General features: G+C 32.9%; 1 long non-coding RNA gene across 1 annotated transcript; it reads left to right on the top strand.

Annotated features, from left to right (window-relative positions):
* The first annotated feature begins 762 nt into the window (after positions 1-762).
* Positions 763-4286, top strand: LOC125492626 (uncharacterized). The gene is made up of 3 exons (XR_008967359.1): positions 763-2833; positions 3250-3696; positions 3791-4286. It is a non-coding gene; the product is annotated as an uncharacterized LOC125492626 (long non-coding RNA).
* Positions 4287-9896: the final 5610 nt, after the last annotated feature.

Raw genomic sequence — 9896 nt, 5'->3', positions numbered from 1 at the left:
TTAAAAAAGCGCAGCCCTACTAGTGAAAGGCTGTGCTTTTTTAAAAAAGCGCAACCCTACATAGTAGAAGGGCTGCGCTTTTTTAAAAAGCGCAGCCCTTCGCGCAACCCTTCTGTAGGTAAGAAGGGTTGCGCTTTTCCTAAAAGCGCAGCCCTACTAAGTGAAGGGCTGCGCTTTTTAAAAAAGCGCAGCCCTTCTTTTATGTAGGGCTGCGCTTTTTTAAAAAAGCGCAGCCCTTCCTAAAAAAATTTGAAATAAAAAAGTTCGCGGGCTTCAAATATTAAGCGGGATTCGTCAAATATATCCCTCATTCTTCTCTCTCCTCTCTCACGTCCCTCATTATTCCTTTCCTCCTTCTCTCTCATCCTCTCTTCTCTCTCAAAAACTCCCATAAACATTTGCGACAAAAACCCTGAAATGATTTGCACTAATCATGCCGACGGAGTCTAATTGCCTATTGTGATACCTTTTTAAGCCATCCGAGTTCGTTTAAGCCTCCAAATAGCCATTTTAAGTTTTTCCGATTTTTTTTTTCCTTAATTATGTTTTAGGGTTTTGTTTTATGTATTTAAACATTATTAGGTTAATGTTTGGAGGTAGTTCTTGTATTTTCAGATCTATAATGTTCTTGTATACTTCTCTTTGTTTTGATTAATGTTCTTGTATACTTCTCTTTGTTTTGATTAATGTTCTTGTATACTTCTCTTTGTTTTGATTAATTGTTCTTGAATACTTCTCTTTGTTTTGATTAATGTTCTTATATTTTCATCTTTGTTTTGATTAATGTTCTTGTATTTTCAGATCTACAATTTCTTCTCTTCTGTATATTAGTTTTTGTTCCTTTTTTTCATTTTCGTTTCGTTTTTTTTATTATTTTGGGTTTAGTATTTTCATTTTCGTTTCGTTTCTCTTATCTTCTGTTTGATTTCTGAAAATGTGAGATTATGAGTAAAAAAATGTCAAAAAAATTTTTTTTTTTATTTTTTTTTTGGTAGGAAGGGCTGCGCTTTTACCTAAAAAGCGCAGCCCTTCTAAGCTAGAAGGGCTGCACTTTTCTAGCGCAGCCCTACTTAAAAAAGTGAAGGGCTGCTGTCAAAAAGCGCAGCCCTACAGGCCTTTTTCAGCGCAACCCTTCTTCATTTTTCCACTAGCGAGTTTTTATTTTTTTTAGACTGCATTTTGTTTCAGTAGGTATTAATTTATTTTTCCGTTTGTTTGTTTGTGTTTTAATTTGGTTATTTTTCTGTTTCAGTTAGTGTATGTTTCTTGTCAGTTAGTATCTGTTTCTATTTCAGTTAGTATCTGTTTCTATTTCAGTTAGTATATGTTTCTTGTCAGTTAGTATTAGTTTATGTTTCAGTTAGCGTATGTTTCTTGTCAGGTAGTATCTGTTTCTCTTTTAGTTAGTGTATGTTTCTTGTCAGTTAGTATTAGTTTATGTTTCAGTTAGTGTATGTTTCTTGTCAGTTAGTATCTGTTTCTATTTCAGTTAGTGTATGTTTCTTGTCAGTTAGTATTAGTTTATGTTTCAGTTAGTATATCTGTCATTTTTGTTTAAGTATTTTTTTCATATTTTAATGCAATGCAGGGTGATGGCTCTTATTCTTCTCTTGATTAGTCATCATACAAATCGTACATACCTAAGAATCATTCAAAGTCAGAAATTCTTTCAACACCTGAATTATTGAAGGGGTGGGACTATGACTATAATTCGGAGAAATCTGAAAAAGTTTCGAGAGGTGGAGGAAAAAGGTGATGATTTTGAGGATGATGATTTGGATAAAATCATTGACAAGATTGCAAAATATGGAGCTGATTATGGAGACCCAAAAAAGAAGAGGATGTGAAGAAAGATATTGAAGACGTAGCTGGTGTTGGTTCTTCTTCTGCACCTGGTTTGCAGGCTATCCCTGTCAATAATCATGGCCTAATCTTGTGTCGAAGCTTGCAACGATATAACAAGTACCTGAATGATCTTTCTCCTGAAAACGTGTTGCTGGTTGATTATCTCTTCTACAATGAGTTTAACGACGTTTCAAGGCTCTCATTGACAAATTCTGAACCTACAAAGATGAAGAATTTGATTCTGCAAGATGAACTACAAAGTGATGTCATTGTGGACTTCGAGAATCACGACAACAACTACTCGGTTCAGTTGTACAAGTTCGACCTTGTTAGCATGCCTCGTCACGGTTGGTTGACTAGTGGAGTTATTGATGGATGCGCATATATGTTTAATAGGCAAGAAGAGGAATCACCTTCTGCAACGAGGAGATTTTGGTTTAATTTGATACCTTTTGTAAGTGTTTCTATCTAATATAGTTTTATTTTTTCAGTAAGTTTTTCAATTCTTTTTATTTTTCACTTATGTTGATGGTGTACTACGTGGTTAGTGTTATGGCTTAGTTTTATTTGCTCTTATTTTTATTTCAGTTGGTCATATTCTATTTTCATTTTGTTTTATACATCTACTTTCAGTTGGTCATATTATTTTTTCAGTTGGTCATCTTCTGTTTTCAGTTTGTCATATTATGTTTTCATCTGTTTTCAGTTGGTTATTTAGTATCTGTTTTCTTTTGTTGCAGAACTGTATGAATTGGTTGTGTGAAGAGAAGGCAAAAAGGTTGAGTTTGATAGTGAAATTGCTGAAAATGAGATTATTTTGAAGAAGTTGGAGGGCACTAGTGAATATGATGAGAAATTGAAAGAATGGGAAGAGAAGAAGAAAAAGTTGGTTACAAAAGAAGATGATTTAATCTTCAAGAAATGTAATGACACTCTTTCTGCATGGGTGAAAACATTTCCAAGGAACGATATTCGACAAGCTGATCTGGTTAGTGGGATTGTATTGTTGTTTAACTTTTTTTTTCCTTTTGATTTCAGTTAGTTTGATATGTTTCAATAATTTATAGTATTATGCTTACTTTTGATAGTTTTGTAATTGTTTGAGCTAGTTATAGTTTTGATTTCATTTTGTGCTATTTTTTTGTTTCATTGAATTTGCTTCTTTGTTTCAGTTGACATCCTTTATTGTTTCAGTTGAATTTATTACTGTTGTCATTTGGATTAATTTATATTTCAGTAAGTGCTTTCAATCTTTCAGTTAGTCCGAGTTTCTGTTTCAGCTAGTTCTCCAAGTTTATCATTACTTTTCATTTGTGTTTGATTTAGTATTGTTACTATTTCATTTAGTTCTTTGTTCTCTTTCAGGTAGACTTATTGCTTTTGTACGTTATTTGTATATTCCAGATTTTTGTTCCTGTTCACAAGGATGATCATTATACTGTTTTGGTGCTCAACAAGAAAGCTAAAAGGATTGAAAACATTGACAATCGTATAGACATGAAGGATATTGAGAGATATATATATATTTATGAGGGATTTAACAGTCTTACATACTTTGTACGTACCCTTTTGTGATGGGATTGTTTTTTATTTCATTTTGTTACTTGTTTTTTTAATGGTTCTTTACTTTTTCATCTTCAAATGCAGTGTCGTGTTTTTGATGCTTTTATGCAAGGTGGTAATATGAGATGTCGTGATTTTGATCATCTCCAACATTGGGAGAAAGTGACTCTTTTTTTCCCTTGGAGAAACAAGGAAAACAATCATGATTGTGGTGTGTATGCAATCAAGTGTATGGAGCTGTACGATGGTGAAAATGCGAACGAGTTTCCACTTGTTGACCTGAAAAGGGTATGATAACTTTATGGTTTTTTGGGAGAATTTTTACTTGTTAGATTTTTGTTTTTGAAATCTTTTTAATAGTGTTGATGTTTTTAATTTTCAGGCAGCCAACAAAAACTTTCAGCGGTGCAAGCTTGCACTTCGTCTAGTGGAACATCCTTTAAACAAATTAAAAGACAAAGTGAAGCGTGATTGTTATGTTTGGTTAGCAAAGAAGCTTGAACTTATTGCAAGACAAAAGTTAAGGAAGGAAAAAGAGGATCTTCTTAATAGATTAGCAATTAATCGATCAAAGAGGACGAATAGAGAAGATCCATTAATTTTAGAGTGAAGGAGGAAGCACGAGGAGGAAGTCGAAGCAGTGTTGAATGATCACTATGAAGACAAAGACAAATTAAACAAACTGTTGAATTTTCGTTATTCTTAGTTGCCAAACTGTCTTTTTTTTTTTGTAATGTACAGTAGAAATAACACACAACTCAATTTTGTAATGTACAGTAGAAATAGCACACAACTCAATTGATATTTTTAATGTTTAGAATTGTACATTTACACTTACTATGAGTGGAATACATTCGTGTAAATGAAATTGTTTGAGAATTAAGTGGAAAAATACAATTACCAGCTAAAAGTGAAAAATCTAACTCAGAATGATAAGTGTATGACATATATTTGTAAATTTAAATTTTAGGAAACTAACTAAAGCACTATAAAGACTAGCTGAAAAATAAACAAGTGTACCTGAAAATAATTACTGACTGGAATACAAGTGAAAACTAATATTATTTTTACACTATTCAACTTCAGGTACATTTGAGATTTTTGTTTCATATTCATTCGGATGCATTGTCTTCATTTTACGCTTTTCAAAATGTCCTTTTACTCTCTTGTTTCCCTTTGGGGGTCTTCCTTTTGTCTTTATCACCTCAGGATTTTCAACTGTCTCTCTTCGTAGTTCTTCGTCTTCGATTTCTTGTTGTTTTTGTTCATCGGTCTTGAAAATTTCTTTTACCGATTTTTATAATTTCTTCAACGACTTATCACATAATTTTCTTACATCCTCACTCGATTGACATATTGACACTAGGTTGTAAAAATTCTTGGTTATTGCATGTCTCCATGGTGTCCATAACAGTGCATTTGGGTTTTGGTCCTTGTCTGCTGTAATAATAGTTTCTTAGTCAATTCTTTCATTTGGCGATAAAAACTTTTCAGCTAGTTGATAAAGTGTTTTGGTTGGAGCCTTACTTTTTTTAGTTGGCTAACTAAAGTTTTTCAGGTACTATTGCCCATATCAAGGGCATTTTAGTAATTTCAAGGCAAAAGTAAGGAGGTTGAGTTAGTAAATATTAGACACCGGTAAAAATTAGAAGAAAGACATCAACTTGTTCAAGAAGGATCAGAACCCGCTTCTTCTCTTCTTCTCCCTCTCCATCACTGAAGCGAATTTACTATTACGGAACATCTGAATCACATTGTTTGCAATTAAGGTATGTCCGATTATCTTGGAAATTGTAGAACTGAAGTAAATTTGGTTGAATTTGTTTTTAATTTTGTTTTTTTATGAAAGAAGTGAGTTAAATACTTAGGGTTAGTGTAAAAATACGTTAAAAGAGATGGGATTTAGTTCAATTGTAAGCAATTTGTCTTTAAATGAGTTTAAAAATTGGGTTTATGTGTACTTTATTGTGAAATTTTTGTTTTTTGTGTAAATTAATAATTTCGTATGAATGGACTGTTGGTGTTGGTTAAATTTTTTAGTCTTTTGTGTAATTTAATAATTTCGTATGAATTTAGTGTTGGTGTTGTTGAAATTTATGTTTTTTGTGTAATCTAAGTATTTCGTATAAAATGTTGTAGTTTATTGAGTATGTAACGATTTAAGTGTAATTTTTTGAGAAACTTCGTTTGGATGGAATGGTGAAGAAACAGTGTTGTTTTGTGTAATTAATTGACACAATGGAGTTTGAATAAAAGTAGTTGTAATTTATTTTCTTTTCTTGGCTTTCTTTGTAATTAATTGACAAATTACATATGAATGGAGTGGGAAGAAAAACTGTTGTATATGGCAACGCTTATAATGTTTGAAAATGTTTCAATATGATATTGGTAGATGAATAATATTGGTAGATGAATAATATTGGTAGTTGAATAATATTGTTAGTTGAATAAAATTGTTAGTTGAATAATATTGTTAGATGAATAATATTGGTAGATGAATAATATTGTTTAGATGAATAATATTGGTAGATGTGTTGTATAATATGAGCACTATAAGAGGGGGGGTGAATTATAGTGAGAGAATAAGCACTACTTTTTGCGGAATTAAAAGTAAACTTGGGAACAAACAATGGGAACACGAGAGATTTTACGAGGAAAAACTTCCTAGGCCTAGTAAGAAGAAACACCTCGACCACAAGGGATTTTAAACAACTTTCCACTATAATAGGCCAAAACAACTCTGATTACAACCTATTACTTTTCTCTCGATTCTCAACTTAAGTCACTCAACTCAAGTTCCCAACGACAGTTCCCAACAACTGACGTTTTCTCTCAAACTTCACTGAAGTTCCTTTCTCTTTCTCTTTCTCTTTCTCTTGCTTCACTCAAAGCTTTCTCACACTTACAAGAGTTCACTCAAACCCTTTTTCTCAAAAATACACTTTGTAAATAATGGAAGAGTAATAAAACTCGATTAATGTAAGTATGAATTCTCTTAAGGAAAGGCACTGACACTTTAGATAACTTAAGACAAATTAACTAAGTCAGACACACATGGTGTGACTAATAAAAGTCAGACACAATTTTACTCAAATGAATTAGGCGCCTATTTATAGACCATGATGTTTAATTAATTAATTAAATTAAATTAATTATTCCATGTCATGCAAAGCATCCACTAATCCACTACTTCACTTCATAGAAGCAGTAACATATTACGTGGTTTTGCAAACTTGGAGAATAATTAATCTTATTTAATTTAATTAAATACTTGGAGGATAATTAACTTAAGCCACTAAATCCACTAACTACATAAACTGTAGCAGTAAATCTTAGGCGTGTAACTAGAATTTAGGAAATAAATAAATAAAATCTTTAGCTAGTTTTTAGGAAAAATATCTTTTTCAAAATCTTTATAAAAACCGGAAAACAGTATTTTATTTCAAAAAATCCGAAACATTTTGAAAACCGGAAATAATAATTTTTCGAAAACTAAATCTTTTAAATAAAATATAAAGATAAAATATATATTTTAAAAAGATAAGATTTGAAAATCAGTTATTTTAAAATCAGAAAATCTATTTAAAATCTTTTCCTAACAAACTTAAACTAACTTCCTAAAATTATGGATCTTAGTCAAATATCCCTAAAAACTCTAACAACTATATTGGGCACCAATTATCTTAGGCGCACAATATTAGTCACTTAGAGTTCCTAAATTAGTTTTAAGTCTTGTTCCCTAATTATTAAGTCTTGTTCCTAAGCCTTGTTCCTATAGTGCCAGGTCTGTTCCTTTCATGGGAACAGAACCAAGTTCCTTTGAGAATTCACCACGAACTTAATAAAGCTATTACTCAACCTTAACAAGAAGATTAATAAATACCCTAATGTATTCTAATCTTCATTCCATGCTTGATTCTTCATTTCTCGAACATCTTTACTTCGATCTTGATTAATTCTCCGCTTTAATCTTCAATCAAGTATTCTCTTAGCTCGAGCATGAATTACCTTGCAACAACATAAATAAAATATACTATGTCTTTTGTGGTTAGGTCATCTTCAAAACTCAAGGGTCAACAATTTCCCCCTTTTTGAAGATGGCAACAAAAGGCATATACTAAAAATAATACATATAAGTCATATAAAAATAATTTTAACAAAGTATGTAACCAAGTTAAATTAAGTATTATAGACTCGTTATTTTATTTTGTAAAGTCGAAATATGAGAACATAATTCATGACAAAAAAAATTTACTCTGATTTGCCTTATCTTTCCCCCTTTGGCATCTTCAAAAACATAGTCCACGATTTCAAAAAGATGAATATTATTCACTAAACACATCACACCACCAAACTTGTAAGAAATAAGTTGGTTAGTATAAGCAAATAAAGCATTCAACTCTCAAAAACCGCAATCCAAGAATATTAGCCATTCATTTAGACGCACACATGCAAAAAGATCAAACTTAGAATTAAGCAAACAATAAGTTCCATTGTAGCATGATTAAAGGAGAAGGATAGAAAAGACAAATATTAAACAAAGTTCATGTTCCCACACAAAATAAAAAAGCTAAATGAGAAAAGTTTATGATTTAGGAGAGGGAGGTTGTTCTACTTCTTCCACCACATCATGAAGCTTTGCCATCACTTCTTGATGATTTTCGGCCAATGTATCATTTCCCTTGAGCACAATGTCTTCCAACTTCAACAATCTCGAGTTCATAGCTTGAATTGAGGAAGAAAGTTCACCAAGCCGAGCCATAATCTCTTGTTGTCCATCCAAGGCTTTGTCAACTTTGCTCATAACCCCTTTTACCAACCCATTTAAATCCTTAGCTTCCGTAGCAAACTCCATCATTGCTTCCGAATGACCCATAACCAAGGAAAACAAAGAATCCAACCTTCTAGCATGAGCTAGAGTATATGTAGAACCAATGGTAGGATTTTGAGAAGACGAGGGAGCTTGAGAAGGCTTGGGGTTGCGGTTTGTTCCTTAGGTTTGGGAACAGCAGGTTGTTCCTCTAGAATGGGAACACCACCTGTTTCCTTAGCTTTAGGAACAGAACAGGAGGGTTTTGAGGTAGAGGGAGGGATAGGATCATCTTGTGTGGTGCTAGGGTAGAGGGTGAGGCAGATTTTTGTGGAGATGGAGGAAAAGGAGGATTGGTTTCCATGGGAACAGGAGTCGGTTCCCTAGAAGGAGGTAGGTTAGATTCATAATCTTCCCTATCAATCACCTTTACTTCATCTTCCTCAAAACTTTCCTCGGCATCAAGCAAAGGAAAATTAAGCACTTTCATATTTTGAACCCTTTGACTAGCTCTAGTGCTTTTCAAACCGGTTTCACCACCTCATCAACCACCTTCTTCCCTTTCTTTTTAACTTCTTCTTTTTCTTTTTCATTTTTTCTTTTCTTTTTGATTTTTCTTTTCTTTTTCTTTTTCGCCCTTTTCATTTTTCTTTCTTCAACTTCTTTCTTCTTCTTCTTCTTACTTCATCATCCACATCTATCATCCTCATCATCATCAAGATTAGCACGTCCCTTAATAACTTCTCCATTCACAACACAAACATTCAAGTTATTCAAGGCACGCACATTCAACATATTTCCCGTGATACTCCAATGGACTGAGTTCCCGAAATTTTCACTTTAAACTTAAGTAGAATTTCGGTTACTAAAGCTCCATATCCAACAACAAATCCATTTTCAATGCAATGACTCAAATGTTGAATCATTAAAGAGGGAAAGTTTATGTGTTTGTGAGAGGCTAAACAATGAATGTAAATTAAATCCAACATGCTAACTTGAGCACGTTTGGAAAGACGAGGCAATAAAGCTTTCTTGAGGATGTGAAACAAAATTTTGTGATAAGGGAAAAGGAGATTATGATCAAGAAAGTTTTTCCCTTTTGACCACCATACTTAACAATCAATTGATCAAAAGAAATGTCCGAAAATGGATATAACCACGTTGTTTCTTGAAATAAACTCTGTTCCTCTCACGGGAACACCAAGCAGTTTACCCAAAAAAATTTTGCATTAAAATCTATTTGAGTTCCTTTCACCAAGGTGGAACAATTTCCTTCTTCATCCATGGAAAAGTTTTCACAAAATTCGTCCATCAATTTAGGAATCAAACTATTTCCATAACATTTCACAAAAAGATTTTCCCAACCTTGAAACTTAATCATATTAAGCAATTGACGAAAGTTTACTCTTTTGCACCAAGAAACATCAATAAAAAGTCCATGCACATACCTAGTTGCCGTGGAATTTTTTCGAACAACACGAGTTGTTCCTCTCTCGGGAACATCTGATTCCCCTCACTAGTTGCATGAGCTTCTTCAACCTCCATTTCAACCGATTCTTCTTGTTTCTTCCTTTTCCTTAGAATTCTTGATGAAGAATTGGGGAAATATCCATGGGTGTTGGTGATTCAATTTTAGAGGATGAAGGAGAGGGTTTTTCGGCTTTGTGGGAGGAGAGAG

Source organism: Beta vulgaris, chromosome 8, assembly GCF_026745355.1.
Source record: "Beta vulgaris subsp. vulgaris cultivar EL10 chromosome 8, EL10.2, whole genome shotgun sequence".
NCBI lineage: Eukaryota > Viridiplantae > Streptophyta > Magnoliopsida > Caryophyllales > Amaranthaceae > Beta > Beta vulgaris.
This window is presented reverse-complemented; position numbering and strand designations above follow the sequence as displayed.